This window comes from Orcinus orca, chromosome 5 (genome assembly GCF_937001465.1).
Source record: "Orcinus orca chromosome 5, mOrcOrc1.1, whole genome shotgun sequence".
In the NCBI taxonomy this organism is placed as follows: Eukaryota; Metazoa; Chordata; class Mammalia; order Artiodactyla; family Delphinidae; genus Orcinus; species Orcinus orca.
In genome coordinates, this window is record NC_064563.1 from 37,052,602 (window position 1) to 37,077,768 (window position 25,167).

Consider the following 25,167-nt stretch of genomic DNA (forward strand, 5'->3'; position numbering starts at 1 on the left):
TCGCCGGTCAGAAGCTACACGTACGTGTGCTGCGTCAAGTCTGACCTAGGGGCCTAATGAGAAAAGCATTATTTTCCCAACGGGAAAGCGGGACACTTGCGGCCTCAGATTCAAGTGAGAAACAGCGTTGTTGCCCGTCCCCTCTTCACAGTGGTAATGCCGAGTGATTGAACGGCAGGTTTCCTAGGCTAACAGACAGTTTCCTACTCGTTGCAGGAGGCCTCCAGCAGCCCTTGTTCACATAACGGGAAAGCCAGACCTGTCCCCCAGGCTCCACGTAATGTCAGGGTTTCCACGCACGACTTGACGTGTACGAACGATTTCCATGAACCCTTAGGGAAAGCAGCGCATTAACGCTGGAATGCTTCTCCTAGGACTCCCTCTGCCCCACCATGTCCCTTTGGAGGAACGCTGTGCACTCAATGACTCCTGTTGACCGATTGAGCACCGTTCGGCGAGCCAGGTACCTCCGGATCATCTCTTGGAACGCAGTGTGAAAGGTAGCAAACTGTTGCCTTCGTTGGATAGAGAGATTGACAAGGCTTTCAACTGTGCCCCGACCCGAGTTCTGGAAAGTCTTCGGTGTGATGCCAGTGGCTCTCAGGGCTGACCCTGAGCTGCGATGTAACAAACTGTGCTGACTGTTCATTCTCCGCTTACATACCTGCCGTCTCTCCCTGCCCAGCAGAAGCTCGACTTTAGATGCCGTCTGGAAAATGAACGGTTTCCTCCTGAAGCCTGCTAGTCTTTTGGCAGGTTCAAGGACACCCAGATCTAGCTAGCGCCTTGAAACGCCTATGTCACTCGGACCGTGCTCATCTCCCTGCGCAAGATACTATTCTGAGAAGGTACCACAGTGCTTCTTGTGTCTCTTCTGGTGCTTGAGAAACTACACGTACGTGGGGCTGCGTTCAACTTTGATGCCGGGACCTTAGGAGAAACGTTGGATTGTCCCTAGTTGAACGAAGAATCCTCGTAGCCTCCAAGGTGCCTAAACACAGCGTTCCGCGAGTCTTCCCTTGCATGCTGGAACGTGTCTCAAAGGAAAGGGTGCTATGCAAGAAAGAAGAAAGGTCTTTCCACTTCCTTGCCTGAGGCGTGCCAGAGCCCCCTTCGCATAAAGGGCAGACCACACTGGTCACGAAGATCCAAACAAGGTCCGGCAACGGCATCCACAGTGCCTGCAGGCATGCAGCATTTGCCCAGAAGCCTTAGTCAAAGCAGTGGCTTGACGCTAGGGTGCTGGTTCAGGACTCCTAGGACTCCTGGGTCCTCACCACCTCGCATGGAAAAACACTGTGTACCCAATGTGTACCCAATTCTTAGGGGACCCAACCAAGTACAGGTACCTGGGCCCTTCGGATCGTTTCTCTGCAAGAAGAATGAAAGGCGACACTCTGCTCCCTTCGCTGCCCGTCTAGACTGCCGAGCTTCCAAAAGTCCTCCCGAGCACAGGCCTCGCAGGTCTTCGGTGTTATGCCAATGATCCCCACTGCTGAACCACTGCTGCTACGAAGAAACACTGTGTTTACGGTTCATGCTGGGAACACTTCCCTGCCGCCCGTCTTTCTCTCTCTCGCGCTCTCTCTCTCTCTCTCTCTCTCTCTCTCTCTCTCTCTCTCTCTCTCTCTGCCAAGCAGAAGGTCGACTTCAGAGGCAGCCTGACAAACGTACAATTTGCCCCTGAACGCTACCCCGGGTTTTGTAAGACACAAGGACAGTTTGGCCCATCCCCGGGAATTACGTCGTTGAGGCCATTCAGCCCACGCAGGACTACCCTGGTGCCAAAGTCTTATCAGCGAAGGTCCAGGGTGCTGCCTGAGTCTCTTTTCGTTGGTCAGAAACTACAAGTGCATGTGCTGGGTTCAATTTTGATATTGGTTACCTAAAGCCAAGAGCATTGTTTTCCTGGCGGGAGAGCTGAAAGTGCGGCCTCAAAGTGTCCTGAGAAACAGTGCGGTTCCTCGTGTTCTCTTCACAAGTAGAATGGCTATGTGCGGGGAAAGGGAGTTTGCCTAGAGAAACACTCTGTTTACTAGGCCGTGCAGGAGGCCTCCGGGCGCCCTCTATCCATCAACGGAACACTCTACTGTTCCACAACGACCCAAGTGAGGTTCGGGTATTCCCTCCACGAATTGACGCGTGCAGAGGTTTTCCAGGAAACCTTAGGCGAGTAGTGCATTGAAGTTAGTAGGCCTTTCCTAGGGTCCCCGCTGCCTCACCACGTCCCTTGGAAGAACACTGTGTACCGAAACTCTTCTTGGCCCCCTGAGCACCTTTCCGCTGTCAAAGTCCTCCGGATCCCCTCTTTGCATGCAGACTGAGAAGCGACAAAGTCTCCTCTTTGCTGTAGAGCTAGATAGCCACGACATTCAAAAGTGCCCCTGAACAGAGGTGTAGAAGGTCCTAGGTGGCATGCCAGGGGCTCCCACTGCTGACGCTGAGGAGCCATGGGAGACACGGTGCGTAGTGTTCATTCTGGGTGTACTTACCTACCGGCTCTTCCTGGCAAGCTCTAACTCGACCTTTGATGCAGTCTGGAAAATGGACAGTTTCCCCCCCTGAACACTGCTAGGCTTTTGGCAGGTTCGGGGAGCACCTAAATCTGATACCTGGCACCTTTAAGAGTTCATGCCATTCGCACAGCGCACAACTAACTCCCTGGCTACAAAATTATTCAGAGAAGGTGCCACCGTCCTCCTTGGGTCCCCTTTGGTTCCTGAGAAACTACACGCACGTGGGCTGTGTGCAACTCTGAGACCGGGACCCTTAGAGAACTGTAGTACCACCCAACGGGAAAGAAGGATCGTTCAGCGTGAAAGCTGCCTGAAATACAGTGCTCTGTCAGTCCATTCTTGCATGCTGGAATGTCTTTGGAAGGAAAGTGGAATTTTCTTGAGAGCGGTGGTGGGTTTCCGCTTCCATTCCTGGGGCATCCCAGAGCCGCCTTCACACAGAAGGAACACGACACTGAGCGCCAAGCGGAAGGCAAGGTCCGGGAATTGCATCCACAAATGCCAGGCAGGCGTGCAGCATTTCCCAGGGAGCCCTACTCAAAGCAGTGGCTAAATGCTAGTGGGCTTTTCAGGACTCCTGGGACTCCCGCGCCCTCACCACGTCTCACGGCAACACCATGTGTACCGGTTGTCACGTCTTAGGCGACCTACCAACGTACAGGCACCTAGGCCCTTCGCATCGTCTCTTGGAACGAAGAGGGAATGCAAGGCAAAAAACACTGCTCTCTTTGTTGCGCCGTTGGATTGCCCATCTTTCAAAAGTCCTCCCGAACACGGCTCTGGCAGGTCTTAGGTGGACCGCAAGTGGTCCCCGCTGCTGAACCAGGACGGCAATGGAAACACCCTCTGCTTAGCGTTCGCACTGGGAACACGAAGCTGCCCTCGCTTGCCAAGCAGACCGTCGACTTTAGGCGCGGCCTGACAAACGGACTTGTTGCCCCTGCAACACTGCCTGAGCTCTGGTAGGATAAAAGGACACTTTTGGGCCTCACCTAAGGAATTACGTCGGTCACGCCTTTCAGCTCCCTGTGTGCCAAAGTTTTATCAGGGAAGGTCCAGGGTGCTCCTTGAGTCTCTTTTCGCCGGTCAGAAGCTACACGTACGTGTGCTGCGTCAAGTCTGACCTAGGGGCCTAATGAGAAAAGCATTATTTTCCCAACGGGAAAGCGGGACACTTGCGGCCTCAGATTCAAGTGAGAAACAGCGTTGTTGCCCGTCCCCTCTTCACAGTGGTAATGCCGAGTGATTGAACGGCAGGTTTCCTAGGCTAACAGACAGTTTCCTACTCGTTGCAGGAGGCCTCCAGCAGCCCTTGTTCACATAACGGGAAAGCCAGACCTGTCCCCCAGGCTCCACGTAATGTCAGGGTTTCCACGCACGACTTGACGTGTACGAACGATTTCCATGAACCCTTAGGGAAAGCAGCGCATTAACGCTGGAATGCTTCTCCTAGGACTCCCTCTGCCCCACCATGTCCCTTTGGAGGAACGCTGTGCACTCAATGACTCCTGTTGACCGATTGAGCACCGTTCGGCGAGCCAGGTACCTCCGGATCATCTCTTGGAACGCAGTGTGAAAGGTAGCAAACTGTTGCCTTCGTTGGATAGAGAGATTGACAAGGCTTTCAACTGTGCCCCGACCCGAGTTCTGGAAAGTCTTCGGTGTGATGCCAGTGGCTCTCAGGGCTGACCCTGAGCTGCGATGTAACAAACTGTGCTGACTGTTCATTCTCCGCTTACATACCTGCCGTCTCTCCCTGCCCAGCAGAAGCTCGACTTTAGATGCCGTCTGGAAAATGAACGGTTTCCTCCTGAAGCCTGCTAGTCTTTTGGCAGGTTCAAGGACACCCAGATCTAGCTAGCGCCTTGAAACGCCTATGTCACTCGGACCGTGCTCATCTCCCTGCGCAAGATACTATTCTGAGAAGGTACCACAGTGCTTCTTGTGTCTCTTCTGGTGCTTGAGAAACTACACGTACGTGGGGCTGCGTTCAACTTTGATGCCGGGACCTTAGGAGAAACGTTGGATTGTCCCTAGTTGAACGAAGAATCCTCGTAGCCTCCAAGGTGCCTAAACACAGCGTTCCGCGAGTCTTCCCTTGCATGCTGGAACGTGTCTCAAAGGAAAGGGTGCTATGCAAGAAAGAAGAAAGGTCTTTCCACTTCCTTGCCTGAGGCGTGCCAGAGCCCCCTTCGCATAAAGGGCAGACCACACTGGTCACGAAGATCCAAACAAGGTCCGGCAACGGCATCCACAGTGCCTGCAGGCATGCAGCATTTGCCCAGAAGCCTTAGTCAAAGCAGTGGCTTGACGCTAGGGTGCTGGTTCAGGACTCCTAGGACTCCTGGGTCCTCACCACCTCGCATGGAAAAACACTGTGTACCCAATGTGTACCCAATTCTTAGGGGACCCAACCAAGTACAGGTACCTGGGCCCTTCGGATCGTTTCTCTGCAAGAAGAATGAAAGGCGACACTCTGCTCCCTTCGCTGCCCGTCTAGACTGCCGAGCTTCCAAAAGTCCTCCCGAGCACAGGCCTCGCAGGTCTTCGGTGTTATGCCAATGATCCCCACTGCTGAACCACTGCTGCTACGAAGAAACACTGTGTTTACGGTTCATGCTGGGAACACTTCCCTGCCGCCCGTCTTTCTCTCTCTCGCGCTCTCTCTCTCTCTCTCTCTCTCTCTCTCTCTCTCTCTATCTCTCTCTCTCTGCCAAGCAGAAGGTCGACTTCAGAGGCAGCCTGACAAACGTACAATTTGCCCCTGAACGCTACCCCGGGTTTTGTAAGACACAAGGACAGTTTGGCCCATCCCCGGGAATTACGTCGTTGAGGCCAATTCAGCCCACGCAGGACTACCCTGGTGCCAAAGTCTTATCAGCGAAGGTCCAGGGTGCTGCCTGAGTCTCTTTTCGTTGGTCAGAAACTACAAGTGCATGTGCTGGGTTCAATTTTGATATTGGTTACCTAAAGCCAAGAGCATTGTTTTCCCGGCGGGAGAGCTGAAAGTGCGGCCTCAAAGTGTCCTGAGAAACAGTGCGGTTCCTCGTGTTCTCTTCACAAGTAGAATGGCTATGTGCGGGGAAAGGGAGTTTGCCTAGAGAAACACTCTGTTTACTAGGCCGTGCAGGAGGCCTCCGGGCGCCCTCTATCCATCAACGGAACACTCTACTGTTCCACAACGACCCAAGTGAGGTTCGGGTATTCCCTCCACGAATTGACGCGTGCAGAGGTTTTCCAGGAAACCTTAGGCGAGTAGTGCATTGAAGTTAGTAGGCCTTTCCTAGGGTCCCCGCTGCCTCACCACGTCCCTTGGAAGAACACTGTGTACCGAAACTCTTCTTGGCCCCCTGAGCACCTTTCCGCTGTCAAAGTCCTCCGGATCCCCTCTTTGCATGCAGACTGAGAAGCGACAAAGTCTCCTCTTTGCTGTAGAGCTAGATAGCCACGACATTCAAAAGTGCCCCTGAACAGAGGTGTAGAAGGTCCTAGGTGGCATGCCAGGGGCTCCCACTGCTGACGCTGAGGAGCCATGGGAGACACGGTGCGTAGTGTTCATTCTGGGTGTACTTACCTACCGGCTCTTCCTGGCAAGCTCTAACTCGACCTTTGATGCAGTCTGGAAAATGGACAGTTTCCCCCCCTGAACACTGCTAGGCTTTTGGCAGGTTCGGGGAGCACCTAAATCTGATACCTGGCACCTTTAAGAGTTCATGCCATTCGCACAGCGCACAACTAACTCCCTGGCTACAAAATTATTCAGAGAAGGTGCCACCGTCCTCCTTGGGTCCCCTTTGGTTCCTGAGAAAGTACACGCACGTGGGCTGTGTGCAACTCTGAGACCGGGACCCTTAGAGAACTGTAGTACCACCCAACGGGAAAGAAGGATCGTTCAGCGTGAAAGCTGCCTGAAATACAGTGCTCTGTCAGTCCATTCTTGCATGCTGGAATGTCTTTGGAAGGAAAGTGGAATTTTCTTGAGAGCGGTGGTGGGTTTCCGCTTCCATTCCTGGGGCATCCCAGAGCCGCCTTCACACAGAAGGAACACGACACTGAGCGCCAAGCGGAAGGCAAGGTCCGGGAATTGCATCCACAAATGCCAGGCAGGCGTGCAGCATTTCCCAGGGAGCCCTACTCAAAGCAGTGGCTAAATGCTAGTGGGCTTTTCAGGACTCCTGGGACTCCCGCGCCCTCACCACGTCTCACGGCAACACCATGTGTACCGGTTGTCACGTCTTAGGCGACCTACCAACGTACAGGCACCTAGGCCCTTCGCATCGTCTCTTGGAACGAAGAGGGAATGCAAGGCAAAAAACACTGCTCTCTTTGTTGCGCCGTTGGATTGCCCATCTTTCAAAAGTCCTCCCGAACACGGCTCTGGCAGGTCTTAGGTGGACCGCAAGTGGTCCCCGCTGCTGAACCAGGACGGCAATGGAAACACCCTCTGCTTAGCGTTCGCACTGGGAACACGAAGCTGCCCTCGCTTGCCAAGCAGACCATCGACTTTAGGCGCGGCCTGACAAACGGACTTGTTGCCCCTGCAACACTGCCTGAGCTCTGGTAGGATAAAAGGACACTTTTGGGCCTCACCTAAGGAATTACGTCGGTCACGCCTTTCAGCTCCCTGTGTGCCAAAGTTTTATCAGGGAAGGTCCAGGGTGCTCCTTGAGTCTCTTTTCGCCGGTCAGAAGCTACACGTACGTGTGCTGCGTCAAGTCTGACCTAGGGGCCTAATGAGAAAAGCATTATTTTCCCAACGGGAAAGCGGGACACTTGCGGCCTCAGATTCAAGTGAGAAACAGCGTTGTTGCCCGTCCCCTCTTCACAGTGGTAATGCCGAGTGATTGAACGGCAGGTTTCCTAGGCTAACAGACAGTTTCCTACTCGTTGCAGGAGGCCTCCAGCAGCCCTTGTTCACATAACGGGAAAGCCAGACCTGTCCCCCAGGCTCCACGTAATGTCAGGGTTTCCACGCACGACTTGACGTGTACGAACGATTTCCATGAACCCTTAGGGAAAGCAGCGCATTAACGCTGGAATGCTTCTCCTAGGACTCCCTCTGCCCCACCATGTCCCTTTGGAGGAACGCTGTGCACTCAATGACTCCTGTTGACCGATTGAGCACCGTTCGGCGAGCCAGGTACCTCCGGATCATCTCTTGGAACGCAGTGTGAAAGGTAGCAAACTGTTGCCTTCGTTGGATAGAGAGATTGACAAGGCTTTCAACTGTGCCCCGACCCGAGTTCTGGAAAGTCTTCGGTGTGATGCCAGTGGCTCTCAGGGCTGACCCTGAGCTGCGATGTAACAAACTGTGCTGACTGTTCATTCTCCGCTTACATACCTGCCGTCTCTCCCTGCCCAGCAGAAGCTCGACTTTAGATGCCGTCTGGAAAATGAACGGTTTCCTCCTGAAGCCTGCTAGTCTTTTGGCAGGTTCAAGGACACCCAGATCTAGCTAGCGCCTTGAAACGCCTATGTCACTCGGACCGTGCTCATCTCCCTGCGCAAGATACTATTCTGAGAAGGTACCACAGTGCTTCTTGTGTCTCTTCTGGTGCTTGAGAAACTACACGTACGTGGGGCTGCGTTCAACTTTGATGCCGGGACCTTAGGAGAAACGTTGGATTGTCCCTAGTTGAACGAAGAATCCTCGTAGCCTCCAAGGTGCCTAAACACAGCGTTCCGCGAGTCTTCCCTTGCATGCTGGAACGTGTCTCAAAGGAAAGGGTGCTATGCAAGAAAGAAGAAAGGTCTTTCCACTTCCTTGCCTGAGGCGTGCCAGAGCCCCCTTCGCATAAAGGGCAGACCACACTGGTCACGAAGATCCAAACAAGGTCCGGCAACGGCATCCACAGTGCCTGCAGGCATGCAGCATTTGCCCAGAAGCCTTAGTCAAAGCAGTGGCTTGACGCTAGGGTGCTGGTTCAGGACTCCTAGGACTCCTGGGTCCTCACCACCTCGCATGGAAAAACACTGTGTACCCAATGTGTACCCAATTCTTAGGGGACCCAACCAAGTACAGGTACCTGGGCCCTTCGGATCGTTTCTCTGCAAGAAGAATGAAAGGCGACACTCTGCTCCCTTCGCTGCCCGTCTAGACTGCCGAGCTTCCAAAAGTCCTCCCGAGCACAGGCCTCGCAGGTCTTCGGTGTTATGCCAATGATCCCCACTGCTGAACCACTGCTGCTACGAAGAAACACTGTGTTTACGGTTCATGCTGGGAACACTTCCCTGCCGCCCGTCTTTCTCTCTCGCGCGCGCTCTCTCTCTCTCGCGCTCTCTCTCTCTCTCTCTCTCTCTCTCTCTCTCTGCCAAGCAGAAGGTCGACTTCAGAGGCAGCCTGACAAACGTACAATTTGCCCCTGAACGCTACCCCGGGTTTTGTAAGACACAAGGACAGTTTGGCCCATCCCCGGGAATTACGTCGTTGAGGCCATTCAGCCCACGCAGGACTACCCTGGTGCCAAAGTCTTATCAGCGAAGGTCCAGGGTGCTGCCTGAGTCTCTTTTCGTTGGTCAGAAACTACAAGTGCATGTGCTGGGTTCAATTTTGATATTGGTTACCTAAAGCCAAGAGCATTGTTTTCCCGGCGGGAGAGCTGAAAGTGCGGCCTCAAAGTGTCCTGAGAAACAGTGCGGTTCCTCGTGTTCTCTTCACAAGTAGAATGGCTATGTGCGGGGAAAGGGAGTTTGCCTAGAGAAACACTCTGTTTACTAGGCCGTGCAGGAGGCCTCCGGGCGCCCTCTATCCATCAACGGAACACTCTACTGTTCCACAACGACCCAAGTGAGGTTCGGGTATTCCCTCCACGAATTGACGCGTGCAGAGGTTTTCCAGGAAACCTTAGGCGAGTAGTGCATTGAAGTTAGTAGGCCTTTCCTAGGGTCCCCGCTGCCTCACCACGTCCCTTGGAAGAACACTGTGTACCGAAACTCTTCTTGGCCCCCTGAGCACCTTTCCGCTGTCAAAGTCCTCCGGATCCCCTCTTTGCATGCAGACTGAGAAGCGACAAAGTCTCCTCTTTGCTGTAGAGCTAGATAGCCACGACATTCAAAAGTGCCCCTGAACAGAGGTGTAGAAGGTCCTAGGTGGCATGCCAGGGGCTCCCACTGCTGACGCTGAGGAGCCATGGGAGACACGGTGCGTAGTGTTCATTCTGGGTGTACTTACCTACCGGCTCTTCCTGGCAAGCTCTAACTCGACCTTTGATGCAGTCTGGAAAATGGACAGTTTCCCCCCCTGAACACTGCTAGGCTTTTGGCAGGTTCGGGGAGCACCTAAATCTGATACCTGGCACCTTTAAGAGTTCATGCCATTCGCACAGCGCACAACTAACTCCCTGGCTACAAAATTATTCAGAGAAGGTGCCACCGTCCTCCTTGGGTCCCCTTTGGTTCCTGAGAAACTACACGCACGTGGGCTGTGTGCAACTCTGAGACCGGGACCCTTAGAGAACTGTAGTACCACCCAACGGGAAAGAAGGATCGTTCAGCGTGAAAGCTGCCTGAAATACAGTGCTCTGTCAGTCCATTCTTGCATGCTGGAATGTCTTTGGAAGGAAAGTGGAATTTTCTTGAGAGCGGTGGTGGGTTTCCGCTTCCATTCCTGGGGCATCCCAGAGCCGCCTTCACACAGAAGGAACACGACACTGAGCGCCAAGCGGAAGGCAAGGTCCGGGAATTGCATCCACAAATGCCAGGCAGGCGTGCAGCATTTCCCAGGGAGCCCTACTCAAAGCAGTGGCTAAATGCTAGTGGGCTTTTCAGGACTCCTGGGACTCCCGCGCCCTCACCACGTCTCACGGCAACACCATGTGTACCGGTTGTCACGTCTTAGGCGACCTACCAACGTACAGGCACCTAGGCCCTTCGCATCGTCTCTTGGAACGAAGAGGGAATGCAAGGCAAAAAACACTGCTCTCTTTGTTGCGCCGTTGGATTGCCCATCTTTCAAAAGTCCTCCCGAACACGGCTCTGGCAGGTCTTAGGTGGACCGCAAGTGGTCCCCGCTGCTGAACCAGGACGGCAATGGAAACACCCTCTGCTTAGCGTTCGCACTGGGAACACGAAGCTGCCCTCGCTTGCCAAGCAGACCATCGACTTTAGGCGCGGCCTGACAAACGGACTTGTTGCCCCTGCAACACTGCCTGAGCTCTGGTAGGATAAAAGGACACTTTTGGGCCTCACCTAAGGAATTACGTCGGTCACGCCTTTCAGCTCCCTGTGTGCCAAAGTTTTATCAGGGAAGGTCCAGGGTGCTCCTTGAGTCTCTTTTCGCCGGTCAGAAGCTACACGTACGTGTGCTGCGTCAAGTCTGACCTAGGGGCCTAATGAGAAAAGCATTATTTTCCCAACGGGAAAGCGGGACACTTGCGGCCTCAGATTCAAGTGAGAAACAGCGTTGTTGCCCGTCCCCTCTTCACAGTGGTAATGCCGAGTGATTGAACGGCAGGTTTCCTAGGCTAACAGACAGTTTCCTACTCGTTGCAGGAGGCCTCCAGCAGCCCTTGTTCACATAACGGGAAAGCCAGACCTGTCCCCCAGGCTCCACGTAATGTCAGGGTTTCCACGCACGACTTGACGTGTACGAACGATTTCCATGAACCCTTAGGGAAAGCAGCGCATTAACGCTGGAATGCTTCTCCTAGGACTCCCTCTGCCCCACCATGTCCCTTTGGAGGAACGCTGTGCACTCAATGACTCCTGTTGACCGATTGAGCACCGTTCGGCGAGCCAGGTACCTCCGGATCATCTCTTGGAACGCAGTGTGAAAGGTAGCAAACTGTTGCCTTCGTTGGATAGAGAGATTGACAAGGCTTTCAACTGTGCCCCGACCCGAGTTCTGGAAAGTCTTCGGTGTGATGCCAGTGGCTCTCAGGGCTGACCCTGAGCTGCGATGTAACAAACTGTGCTGACTGTTCATTCTCCGCTTACATACCTGCCGTCTCTCCCTGCCCAGCAGAAGCTCGACTTTAGATGCCGTCTGGAAAATGAACGGTTTCCTCCTGAAGCCTGCTAGTCTTTTGGCAGGTTCAAGGACACCCAGATCTAGCTAGTGCCTTGAAACGCCTATGTCACTCGGACCGTGCTCATCTCCCTGCGCAAGATACTATTCTGAGAAGGTACCACAGTGCTTCTTGTGTCTCTTCTGGTGCTTGAGAAACTACACGTACGTGGGGCTGCGTTCAACTTTGATGCCGGGACCTTAGGAGAAACGTTGGATTGTCCCTGGTTGAACGAAGAATCCTCGTAGCCTCCAAGGTGCCTAAACACAGCGTTCCGCGAGTCTTCCCTTGCATGCTGGAACGTGTCTCAAAGGAAAGGGTGCTATGCAAGAAAGAAGAAAGGTCTTTCCACTTCCTTGCCTGAGGCGTGCCAGAGCCCCCTTCGCATAAAGGGCAGACCACACTGGTCACGAAGATCCAAACAAGGTCCGGCAACGGCATCCACAGTGCCTGCAGGCATGCAGCATTTGCCCAGAAGCCTTAGTCAAAGCAGTGGCTTGACGCTAGGGTGCTGGTTCAGGACTCCTAGGACTCCTGGGTCCTCACCACCTCGCATGGAAAAACACTGTGTACCCAATGTGTACCCAATTCTTACGGGACCCAACCAAGTACAGGTACCTGGGCCCTTCGGATCGTTTCTCTGCAAGAAGAATGAAAGGCGACACTCTGCTCCCTTCGCTGCCCGTCTAGACTGCCGAGCTTCCAAAAGTCCTCCCGAGCACAGGCCTCGCAGGTCTTCGGTGTTATGCCAATGATCCCCACTGCTGAACCACTGCTGCTACGAAGAAACACTGTGTTTACGGTTCATGCTGGGAACACTTCCCTGCCGCCCGTCTTTCTCTCTCTCGCTCTCTCTCTCTCTCTCTCTCTCTCTCTCTGCCAAGCAGAAGGTCGACTTCAGAGGCAGCCTGACAAACGTACAATTTGCCCCTGAACGCTACCCCGGGTTTTGTAAGACACAAGGACAGTTTGGCCCATCCCCGGGAATTACATCGTTGAGGCCATTCAGCCCACGCAGGACTACCCTGGTGCCAAAGTCTTATCAGCGAAGGTCCAGGGTGCTGCCTGAGTCTCTTTTCGTTGGTCAGAAACTACAAGTGCATGTGCTGGGTTCAATTTTGATATTGGTTACCTAAAGCCAAGAGCATTGTTTTCCCGGCGGGAGAGCTGAAAGTGCGGCCTCAAAGTGTCCTGAGAAACAGTGCGGTTCCTCGTGTTCTCTTCACAAGTAGAATGGCTATGTGCGGGGAAAGGGAGTTTGCCTAGAGAAACACTCTGTTTACTAGGCCGTGCAGGAGGCCTCCGGGCGCCCTCTATCCATCAACGGAACACTCTACTGTTCCACAACGACCCAAGTGAGGTTCGGGTATTCCCTCCACGAATTGACGCGTGCAGAGGTTTTCCAGGAAACCTTAGGCGAGTAGTGCATTGAAGTTAGTAGGCCTTTCCTAGGGTCCCCGCTGCCTCACCACGTCCCTTGGAAGAACACTGTGTACCGAAACTCTTCTTGGCCCCCTGAGCACCTTTCCGCTGTCAAAGTCCTCCGGATCCCCTCTTTGCATGCAGACTGAGAAGCGACAAAGTCTCCTCTTTGCTGTAGAGCTAGATAGCCACGACATTCAAAAGTGCCCCTGAACAGAGGTGTAGAAGGTCCTAGGTGGCATGCCAGGGGCTCCCACTGCTGACGCTGAGGAGCCATGGGAGACACGGTGCGTAGTGTTCATTCTGGGTGTACTTACCTACCGGCTCTTCCTGGCAAGCTCTAACTCGACCTTTGATGCAGTCTGGAAAATGGACAGTTTCCCCCCCTGAACACTGCTAGGCTTTTGGCAGGTTCGGGGAGCACCTAAATCTGATACCTGGCACCTTTAAGAGTTCATGCCATTCGCACAGCGCACAACTAACTCCCTGGCTACAAAATTATTCAGAGAAGGTGCCACCGTCCTCCTTGGGTCCCCTTTGGTTCCTGAGAAACTACACGCACGTGGGCTGTGTGCAACTCTGAGACCGGGACCCTTAGAGAACTGTAGTACCACCCAACGGGAAAGAAGGATCGTTCAGTGTGAAAGCTGCCTGAAATACAGTGCTCTGTCAGTCCATTCTTGCATGCTGGAATGTCTTTGGAAGGAAAGTGGAATTTTCTTGAGAGCGGTGGTGGGTTTCCGCTTCCATTCCTGGGGCATCCCAGAGCCGCCTTCACACAGAAGGAACACGACACTGAGCGCCAAGCGGAAGGCAAGGTCCGGGAATTGCATCCACAAATGCCAGGCAGGCGTGCAGCATTTCCCAGGGAGCCCTACTCAAAGCAGTGGCTAAATGCTAGTGGGCTTTTCAGGACTCCTGGGACTCCCGCGCCCTCACCACGTCTCACGGCAACACCATGTGTACCGGTTGTCACGTCTTAGGCGACCTACCAACGTACAGGCACCTAGGCCCTTCGCATCGTCTCTTGGAACGAAGAGGGAATGCAAGGCAAAAAACACTGCTCTCTTTGTTGCGCCGTTGGATTGCCCATCTTTCAAAAGTCCTCCCGAACACGGCTCTGGCAGGTCTTAGGTGGACCGCAAGTGGTCCCCGCTGCTGAACCAGGACGGCAATGGAAACACCCTCTGCTTAGCGTTCGCACTGGGAACACGAAGCTGCCCTCGCTTGCCAAGCAGACCGTCGACTTTAGGCGCGGCCTGACAAACGGACTTGTTGCCCCTGCAACACTGCCTGAGCTCTGGTAGGATAAAAGGACACTTTTGGGCCTCACCTAAGGAATTACGTCGGTCACGCCTTTCAGCTCCCTGTGTGCCAAAGTTTTATCAGGGAAGGTCCAGGGTGCTCCTTGAGTCTCTTTTCGCCGGTCAGAAGCTACACGTACGTGTGCTGCGTCAAGTCTGACCTAGGGGCCTAATGAGAAAAGCATTATTTTCCCAACGGGAAAGCGGGACACTTGCGGCCTCAGATTCAAGTGAGAAACAGCGTTGTTGCCCGTCCCCTCTTCACAGTGGTAATGCCGAGTGATTGAACGGCAGGTTTCCTAGGCTAACAGACAGTTTCCTACTCGTTGCAGGAGGCCTCCAGCAGCCCTTGTTCACATAACGGGAAAGCCAGACCTGTCCCCCAGGCTCCACGTAATGTCAGGGTTTCCACGCACGACTTGACGTGTACGAACGATTTCCATGAACCCTTAGGGAAAGCAGCGCATTAACGCTGGAATGCTTCTCCTAGGACTCCCTCTGCCCCACCATGTCCCTTTGGAGGAACGCTGTGCACTCAATGACTCCTGTTGACCGATTGAGCACCGTTCGGCGAGCCAGGTACCTCCGGATCATCTCTTGGAACGCAGTGTGAAAGGTAGCAAACTGTTGCCTTCGTTGGATAGAGAGATTGACAAGGCTTTCAACTGTGCCCCGACCCGAGTTCTGGAAAGTCTTCGGTGTGATGCCAGTGGCTCTCAGGGCTGACCCTGAGCTGCGATGTAACAAACTGTGCTGACTGTTCATTCTCCGCTTACATACCTGCCGTCTCTCCCTGCCCAGCAGAAGCTCGACTTTAGATGCCGTCTGGAAAATGAACGGTTTCCTCCTGAAGCCTGCTAGTCTTTTGGCAGGTTCAAGGACACCCAGATCTAGCTAGCGCCTTGAAACGCCTATGTCACTCGGACCGTGCTCATCTCCCTGCGCAAGATACTATTCTGAGAAGGTACCACAGTGCTTCTTGTGTCTCTTCTGGTGCTTGAGAAACTACACGTACGTGGGGCTGCGTTCAACTTTGATGCCGGGACCTTAGGAGAAACGTTGGATTGTCCCTAGTTGAACGAAGAATCCTCGTAGCCTCCAAGGTGCCTAAACACAGCGTTCCGCGAGTCTTCCCTTGCATGCTGGAACGTGTCTCAAAGGAAAGGGTGCTATGCAAGAAAGAAGAAAGGTCTTTCCACTTCCTTGCCTGAGGCGTGCCAGAGCCCCCTTCGCATAAAGGGCAGACCACACTGGTCACGAAGATCCAAACAAGGTCCGGCAACGGCATCCACAGTGCCTGCAGGCATGCAGCATTTGCCCAGAAGCCTTAGTCAAAGCAGTGGCTTGACACTAGGGTGCTGGTTCAGGACTCCTAGGACTCCTGGGTCCTCACCACCTCGCATGGAAAAACACTGTGTACCCAATGTGTACCCAATTCTTAGGGGACCCAACCAAGTACAGGTACCTGGGCCCTTCGGATCGTTTCTCTGCAAGAAGAATGAAAGGCGACACTCTGCTCCCTTCGCTGCCCGTCTAGACTGCCGAGCTTCCAAAAGTCCTCCCGAGCACAGGCCTCGCAGGTCTTCGGTGTTATGCCAATGATCCCCACTGCTGAACCACTGCTGCTACGAAGAAACACTGTGTTTACGGTTCATGCTGGGAACACTTCCCTGCCGCCCGTCTTTCTCTCTCTCGCGCTCTCTCTCTCTCTCTCTCTCTCTCTCTCTCTCTCTCTCTCTGCCAAGCAGAAGGTCGACTTCAGAGGCAGCCTGACAAACGTACAATTTGCCCCTGAACGCTACCCCGGGTTTTGTAAGACACAAGGACAGTTTGGCCCATCCCCGGGAATTACGTCGTTGAGGCCATTCAGCCCACGCAGGACTACCCTGGTGCCAAAGTCTTATCAGCGAAGGTCCAGGGTGCTGCCTGAGTCTCTTTTCGTTGGTCAGAAACTACAAGTGCATGTGCTGGGTTCAATTTTGATATTGGTTACCTAAAGCCAAGAGCATTGTTTTCCCGGCGGGAGAGCTGAAAGTGCGGCCTCAAAGTGTCCTGAGAAACAGTGCGGTTCCTCGTGTTCTCTTCACAAGTAGAATGGCTATGTGCGGGGAAAGGGAGTTTGCCTAGAGAAACACTCTGTTTACTAGGCCGTGCAGGAGGCCTCCGGGCGCCCTCTATCCATCAACGGAACACTCTACTGTTCCACAACGACCCAAGTGAGGTTCGGGTATTCCCTCCACGAATTGACGCGTGCAGAGGTTTTCCAGGAAACCTTAGGCGAGTAGTGCATTGAAGTTAGTAGGCCTTTCCTAGGGTCCCCGCTGCCTCACCACGTCCCTTGGAAGAACACTGTGTACCGAAACTCTTCTTGGCCCCCTGAGCACCTTTCCGCTGTCAAAGTCCTCCGGATCCCCTCTTTGCATGCAGACTGAGAAGCGACAAAGTCTCCTCTTTGCTGTAGAGCTAGATAGCCACGACATTCAAAAGTGCCCCTGAACAGAGGTGTAGAAGGTCCTAGGTGGCATGCCAGGGGCTCCCACTGCTGACGCTGAGGAGCCATGGGAGACACGGTGCGTAGTGTTCATTCTGGGTGTACTTACCTACCGGCTCTTCCTGGCAAGCTCTAACTCGACCTTTGATGCAGTCTGGAAAATGGACAGTTTCCCCCCCTGAACACTGCTAGGCTTTTGGCAGGTTCGGGGAGCACCTAAATCTGATACCTGGCACCTTTAAGAGTTCATGCCATTCGCACAGCGCACAACTAACTCCCTGGCTACAAAATTATTCAGAGAAGGTGCCACCGTCCTCCTTGGGTCCCCTTTGGTTCCTGAGAAACTACACGCACGTGGGCTGTGTGCAACTCTGAGACCGGGACCCTTAGAGAACTGTAGTACCACCCAACGGGAAAGAAGGATCGTTCAGCGTGAAAGCTGCCTGAAATACAGTGCTCTGTCAGTCCATTCTTGCATGCTGGAATGTCTTTGGAAGGAAAGTGGAATTTTCTTGAGAGCGGTGGTGGGTTTCCGCTTCCATTCCTGGGGCATCCCAGAGCCGCCTTCACACAGAAGGAACACGACACTGAGCGCCAAGCGGAAGGCAAGGTCCGGGAATTGCATCCACAAATGCCAGGCAGGCGTGCAGCATTTCCCAGGGAGCCCTACTCAAAGCAGTGGCTAAATGCTAGTGGGCTTTTCAGGACTCCTGGGACTCCCGCGCCCTCACCACGTCTCACGGCAACACCATGTGTACCGGTTGTCACGTCTTAGGCGACCTACCAACGTACAGGCACCTAGGCCCTTCGCATCGTCTCTTGGAACGAAGAGGGAATGCAAGGCAAAAAACACTGCTCTCTTTGTTGCGCCGTTGGATTGCCCATCTTTCAAAAGTCCTCCCGAACACGGCTCTGGCAGGTCTTAGGTGGACCGCAAGTGGTCCCCGCTGCTGAACCAGGACGGCAATGGAAACACCCTCTGCTTAGCGTTCGCACTGGGAACACGAAGCTGCCCTCGCTTGCCAAGCAGACCGTCGACTTTAGGCGCGGCCTGACAAACGGACTTGTTGCCCCTGCAACACTGCCTGAGCTCTGGTAGGATAAAAGGACACTTTTGGGCCTCACCTAAGGAATTACGTCGGTCACGCCTTTCAGCTCCCTGTGTGCCAAAGTTTTATCAGGGAAGGTCCAGGGTGCTCCTTGAGTCTCTTTTCGCCGGTCAGAAGCTACACGTACGTGTGCTGCGTCAAGTCTGACCTAGGGGCCTAATGAGAAAAGCATTATTTTCCCAACGGGAAAGCGGGACACTTGCGGCCTCAGATTCAAGTGAGAAACAGCGTTGTTGCCCGTCCCCTCTTCACAGTGGTAATGCCGAGTGATTGAACGGCAGGTTTCCTAGGCTAACAGACAGTTTCCTACTCGTTGCAGGAGGCCTCCAGCAGCCCTTGTTCACATAACGGGAAAGCCAGACCTGTCCCCCAGGCTCCACGTAATGTCAGGGTTTCCACGCACGACTTGACGTGTACGAACGATTTCCATGAACCCTTAGGGAAAGCAGCGCATTAACGCTGGAATGCTTCTCCTAGGACTCCCTCTGCCCCACCATGTCCCTTTGGAGGAACGCTGTGCACTCAATGACTCCTGTTGACCGATTGAGCACCGTTCGGCGAGCCAGGTACCTCCGGATCATCTCTTGGAACGCAGTGTGAAAGGTAGCAAACTGTTGCCTTCGTTGGATAGAGAGATTGACAAGGCTTTCAACTGTGCCCCGACCCGAGTTCTGGAAAGTCTTCGGTGTGATGCCAGTGGCTCTCAGGGCTGACCCTGAGCTGCGATGTAACAAACTGTGCTGACTGTTCATTCTCCGCTTACATACCTGCCGTCTCTCCCTGCCCAGCAGAAGCTCGACTTTAGATGCCGTCTGGAAAATGAACGGTTTCCTCCTGAAGCCTGCTAGTCTTTTGGCAGGTTCAAGGACACCCAGATCTAGCTAGCGCCTTGAAACGCCTATGTCACTCGGACCGTGCTCATCTCCCTGCGCAAGATACTATTCTGAGAAGGTACCACAGTGCTTCTTGTGTCTCTTCTGGTGCTTGAGAAACTACACGTACGTGGGGCTGCGTTCAACTTTGATGCCGGGACCTTAGGAGAAACGTTGGATTGTCCCTAGTTGAACGAAGAATCCTCGTAGCCTCCAAGGTGCCTAAACACAGCGTTCCGCGAGTCTTCCCTTGCATGCTGGAACGTGTCTCAAAGGAAAGGGTGCTATGCAAGAAAGAAGAAAGGTCTTTCCACTTCCTTGCCTGAGGCGTGCCAGAGCCCCCTTCGCATAAAGGGCAGACCACACTGGTCACGAAGATCCAAACAAGGTCCGGCAACGGCATCCACAGTGCCTGCAGGCATGCAGCATTTGCCCAGAAGCCTTAGTCAAAGCAGTGGCTTGACGCTAGGGTGCTGGTTCAGGACTCCTAGGACTCCTGGGTCCTCACCACCTCGCATGGAAAAACACTGTGTACCCAATGTGTACCCAATTCTTAGGGGACCCAACCAAGTACAGGTACCTGGGCCCTTCGGATCGTTTCTCTGCAAGAAGAATGAAAGGCGACACTCTGCTCCCTTCGCTGCCCGTCTAGACTGCCGAGCTTCCAAAAGTCCTCCCGAGCACAGGCCTCGCAGGTCTTCGGTGTTATGCCAATGATCCCCACTGCTGAACCACTGCTGCTACGAAGAAACACTGTGTTTACGGTTCATGCTGGGAACACTTCCCTGCCGCCCGTCTTTCTCTCTCGCGCGCGCTCTCTCTCTCTCTCTCTCTCTCTCTCTCTCTCTCTCTCTCTGCCAAGCAGAAGGTCGACTTCAGAGGCAGCCTGACAAACGTACAATTTGCCCCTGAACGCTACCCCGGGTTTTGTAAGACACAAGGACAGTTTGGCCCATCCCCGGGAATTACGTCGTTGAGGCCATTCAGCCCACGCAGGACTACCCTGGTGCCAAAGTCTTATCAGCGAAGGTCCAGGGTGCTGCCTGAGTCTCTTTTCGTTGGTCAGAAACTACAAGTGCATGTGCTGGGTTCAATTTTGATATTGGTTACCTAAAGCCAAGAGCATTGTTTTCCCGGCGGGAGAGCTGAAAGTGCGGCCTCAAAGTGTCCTGAGAAACAGTGCGGTTCCTCGTGTTCTCTGCACAAGTAGAATGGCTATGTGCGGGGAAAGGGAGTTTGCCTAGAGAAACACTCTGTTTACTAGGCCGTGCAGGAGGCCTCCGGGCGCCCTCTATCCATCAACGGAACACTCTACTGTTCCACAACGACCCAAGTGAGGTTTGGGTATTCCCTCCACGAATTGACGCGTGCAGAGGTTTTCCAGGAAACCTTAGGCGAGTAGTGCATTGAAGTTAGTAGGCCTTTCCTAGGGTCCCCGCTGCCTCACCACGTCCCTTGGAAGAACACTGTGTACCGAAACTCTTCTTGGCCCCCTGAGCACCTTTCCGCTGTCAAAGTCCTCCGGATCCCCTCTTTGCATGCAGACTGAGAAGCGACAAAGTCTCCTCTTTGCTGTAGAGCTAGATAGCCACGACATTCAAAAGTGCCCCTGAACAGAGGTGTAGAAGGTCCTAGGTGGCATGCCAGGGGCTCCCACTGCTGACGCTGAGGAGCCATGGGAGACACGGTGCGTAGTGTTCATTCTGGGTGTACTTACCTACCGGCTCTTCCTGGCAAGCTCTAACTCGACCTTTGATGCAGTCTGGAAAATGGACAGTTTCCCCCCCTGAACACTGCTAGGCTTTTGGCAGGTTCGGGGAGCACCTAAATCTGATACCTGGCACCTTTAAGAGTTCATGCCATTCGCACAGCGCACAACTAACTCCCTGGCTACAAAATTATTCAGAGAAGGTGCCACCGTCCTCCTTGGGTCCCCTTTGGTTCCTGAGAAACTACACGCACGTGGGCTGTGTGCAACTCTGAGACCGGGACCCTTAGAGAACTGTAGTACCACCCAACGGGAAAGAAGGATCGTTCAGCGTGAAAGCTGCCTGAAATACAGTGCTCTGTCAGTCCATTCTTGCATGCTGGAATGTCTTTGGAAGGAAAGTGGAATTTTCTTGAGAGCGGTGGTGGGTTTCCGCTTCCATTCCTGGGGCATCCCAGAGCCGCCTTCACACAGAAGGAACACGACACTGAGCGCCAAGCGGAAGGCAAGGTCCGGGAATTGCATCCACAAATGCCAGGCAGGCGTGCAGCATTTCCCAGGGAGCCCTACTCAAAGCAGTGGCTAAATGCTAGTGGGCTTTTCAGGACTCCTGGGACTCCCGCGCCCTCACCACGTCTCACGGCAACACCATGTGTACCGGTTGTCACGTCTTAGGCGACCTACCAACGTACAGGCACCTAGGCCCTTCGCATCGTCTCTTGGAACGAAGAGGGAATGCAAGGCAAAAAACACTGCTCTCTTTGTTGCGCCGTTGGATTGCCCATCTTTCAAAAGTCCTCCCGAACACGGCTCTGGCAGGTCTTAGGTGGACCGCAAGTGGTCCCCGCTGCTGAACCAGGACGGCAATGGAAACACCCTCTGCTTAGCGTTCGCACTGGGAACACGAAGCTGCCCTCGCTTGCCAAGCAGACCGTCGACTTTAGGCGCGGCCTGACAAACGGACTTGTTGCCCCTGCAACACTGCCTGAGCTCTGGTAGGATAAAAGGACACTTTTGGGCCTCACCTAAGGAATTACGTCGGTCACGCCTTTCAGCTCCCTGTGTGCCAAAGTTTTATCAGGGAAGGTCCAGGGTGCTCCTTGAGTCTCTTTTCGCCGGTCAGAAGCTACACGTACGTGTGCTGCGTCAAGTCTGACCTAGGGGCCTAATGAGAAAAGCATTATTTTCCCAACGGGAAAGCGGGACACTTGCGGCCTCAGATTCAAGTGAGAAACAGCGTTGTTGCCCGTCCCCTCTTCACAGTGGTAATGCCGAGTGATTGAACGGCAGGTTTCCTAGGCTAACAGACAGTTTCCTACTCGTTGCAGGAGGCCTCCAGCAGCCCTTGTTCACATAACGGGAAAGCCAGACCTGTCCCCCAGGCTCCACGTAATGTCAGGGTTTCCACGCACGACTTGACGTGTACGAACGATTTCCATGAACCCTTAGGGAAAGCAGCGCATTAACGCTGGAATGCTTCTCCTAGGACTCCCTCTGCCCCACCATGTCCCTTTGGAGGAACGCTGTGCACTCAATGACTCCTGTTGACCGATTGAGCACCGTTCGGCGAGCCAGGTACCTCCGGATCATCTCTTGGAACGCAGTGTGAAAGGTAGCAAACTGTTGCCTTCGTTGGATAGAGAGATTGACAAGGCTTTCAACTGTGCCCCGACCCGAGTTCTGGAAAGTCTTCGGTGTGATGCCAGTGGCTCTCAGGGCTGACCCTGAGCTGCGATGTAACAAACTGTGCTGACTGTTCATTCTCCGCTTACATACCTGCCGTCTCTCCCTGCCCAGCAGAAGCTCGACTTTAGATGCCGTCTGGAAAATGAACGGTTTCCTCCTGAAGCCTGCTAGTCTTTTGGCAGGTTCAAGGACACCCAGATCTAGCTAGCGCCTTGAAACGCCTATGTCACTCGGACCGTGCTCATCTCCCTGCGCAAGATACTATTCTGAGAAGGTACCACAGTGCTTCTTGTGTCTCTTCTGGTGCTTGAGAAACTACACGTACGTGGGGCTGCGTTCAACTTTGATGCCGGGACCTTAGGAGAAACGTTGGATTGTCCCTAGTTGAACGAAGAATCCTCGTAGCCTCCAAGGTGCCTAAACACAGCGTTCCGCGAGTCTTCCCTTGCATGCTGGAACGTGTCTCAAAGGAAAGGGTGCTATGCAAGAAAGAAGAAAGGTCTTTCCACTTCCTTGCCTGAGGCGTGCCAGAGCCCCCTTCGCATAAAGGGCAGACCACACTGGTCACGAAGATCCAAACAAGGTCCGGCAACGGCATCCACAGTGCCTGCAGGCATGCAGCATTTGCCCAGAAGCCTTAGTCAAAGCAGTGGCTTGACGCTAGGGTGCTGGTTCAGGACTCCTAGGACTCCTGGGTCCTCACCACCTCGCATGGAAAAACACTGTGTACCCAATGTGTACCCAATTCTTAGGGGACCCAACCAAGTACAGGTACCTGGGCCCTTCGGATCGTTTCTCTGCAAGAAGAATGAAAGGCGACACTCTGCTCCCTTCGCTGCCCGTCTAGACTGCCGAGCTTCCAAAAGTCCTCCCGAGCACAGGCCTCGCAGGTCTTCGGTGTTATGCCAATGATCCCCACTGCTGAACCACTGCTGCTACGAAGAAACACTGTGTTTACGGTTCATGCTGGGAACACTTCCCTGCCGCCCGTCTTTCTCTCTCTCGCGCTCTCTCTCTCTCTCTCTCTCTCTCTCTCTCTCTCTCTGCCAAGCAGAAGGTCGACTTCAGAGGCAGCCTGACAAACGTACAATTTGCCCCTGAACGCTACCCCGGGTTTTGTAAGACACAAGGACAGTTTGGCCCATCCCCGGGAATTACGTCGTTGAGGCCATTCAGCCCACGCAGGACTACCCTGGTGCCAAAGTCTTATCAGCGAAGGTCCAGGGTGCTGCCTGAGTCTCTTTTCGTTGGTCAGAAACTACAAGTGCATGTGCTGGGTTCAATTTTGATATTGGTTACCTAAAGCCAAGAGCATTGTTTTCCCGGCGGGAGAGCTGAAAGTGCGGCCTCAAAGTGTCCTGAGAAACAGTGCGGTTCCTCGTGTTCTCTTCACAAGTAGAATGGCTATGTGCGGGGAAAGGGAGTTTGCCTAGAGAAACACTCTGTTTACTAGGCCGTGCAGGAGGCCTCCGGGCGCCCTCTATCCATCAACGGAACACTCTACTGTTCCACAACGACCCAAGTGAGGTTCGGGTATTCCCTCCACGAATTGACGCGTGCAGAGGTTTTCCAGGAAACCTTAGGCGAGTAGTGCATTGAAGTTAGTAGGCCTTTCCTAGGGTCCCCGCTGCCTCACCACGTCCCTTGGAAGAACACTGTGTACCGAAACTCTTCTTGGCCCCCTGAGCACCTTTCCGCTGTCAAAGTCCTCCGGATCCCCTCTTTGCATGCAGACTGAGAAGCGACAAAGTCTCCTCTTTGCTGTAGAGCTAGATAGCCACGACATTCAAAAGTGCCCCTGAACAGAGGTGTAGAAGGTCCTAGGTGGCATGCCAGGGGCTCCCACTGCTGACGCTGAGGAGCCATGGGAGACACGGTGCGTAGTGTTCATTCTGGGTGTACTTACCTACCGGCTCTTCCTGGCAAGCTCTAACTCGACCTTTGATGCAGTCTGGAAAATGGACAGTTTCCCCCCCTGAACACTGCTAGGCTTTTGGCAGGTTCGGGGAGCACCTAAATCTGATACCTGGCACCTTTAAGAGTTCATGCCATTCGCACAGCGCACAACTAACTCCCTGGCTACAAAATTATTCAGAGAAGGTGCCACCGTCCTCCTTGGGTCCCCTTTGGTTCCTGAGAAACTACACGCACGTGGGCTGTGTGCAACTCTGAGACCGGGACCCTTAGAGAACTGTAGTACCACCCAACGGGAAAGAAGGATCGTTCAGCGTGAAAGCTGCCTGAAATACAGTGCTCTGTCAGTCCATTCTTGCATGCTGGAATGTCTTTGGAAGGAAAGTGGAATTTTCTTGAGAGCGGTGGTGGGTTTCCGCTTCCATTCCTGGGGCATCCCAGAGCCGCCTTCACACAGAAGGAACACGACACTGAGCGCCAAGCGGAAGGCAAGGTCCGGGAATTGCATCCACAAATGCCAGGCAGGCGTGCAGCATTTCCCAGGGAGCCCTACTCAAAGCAGTGGCTAAATGCTAGTGGGCTTTTCAGGACTCCTGGGACTCCCGCGCCCTCACCACGTCTCACGGCAACACCATGTGTACCGGTTGTCACGTCTTAGGCGACCTACCAACGTACAGGCACCTAGGCCCTTCGCATCGTCTCTTGGAACGAAGAGGGAATGCAAGGCAAAAAACACTGCTCTCTTTGTTGCGCCGTTGGATTGCCCATCTTTCAAAAGTCCTCCCGAACACGGCTCTGGCAGGTCTTAGGTGGACCGCAAGTGGTCCCCGCTGCTGAACCAGGACGGCAATGGAAACACCCTCTGCTTAGCGTTCGCACTGGGAACACGAAGCTGCCCTCGCTTGCCAAGCAGACCGTCGACTTTAGGCGCGGCCTGACAAACGGACTTGTTGCCCCTGCAACACTGCCTGAGCTCTGGTAGGATAAAAGGACACTTTTGGGCCTCACCTAAGGAATTACGTCGGTCACGCCTTTCAGCTCCCTGTGTGCCAAAGTTTTATCAGGGAAGGTCCAGGGTGCTCCTTGAGTCTCTTTTCGCCGGTCAGAAGCTACACGTACGTGTGCTGCGTCAAGTCTGAC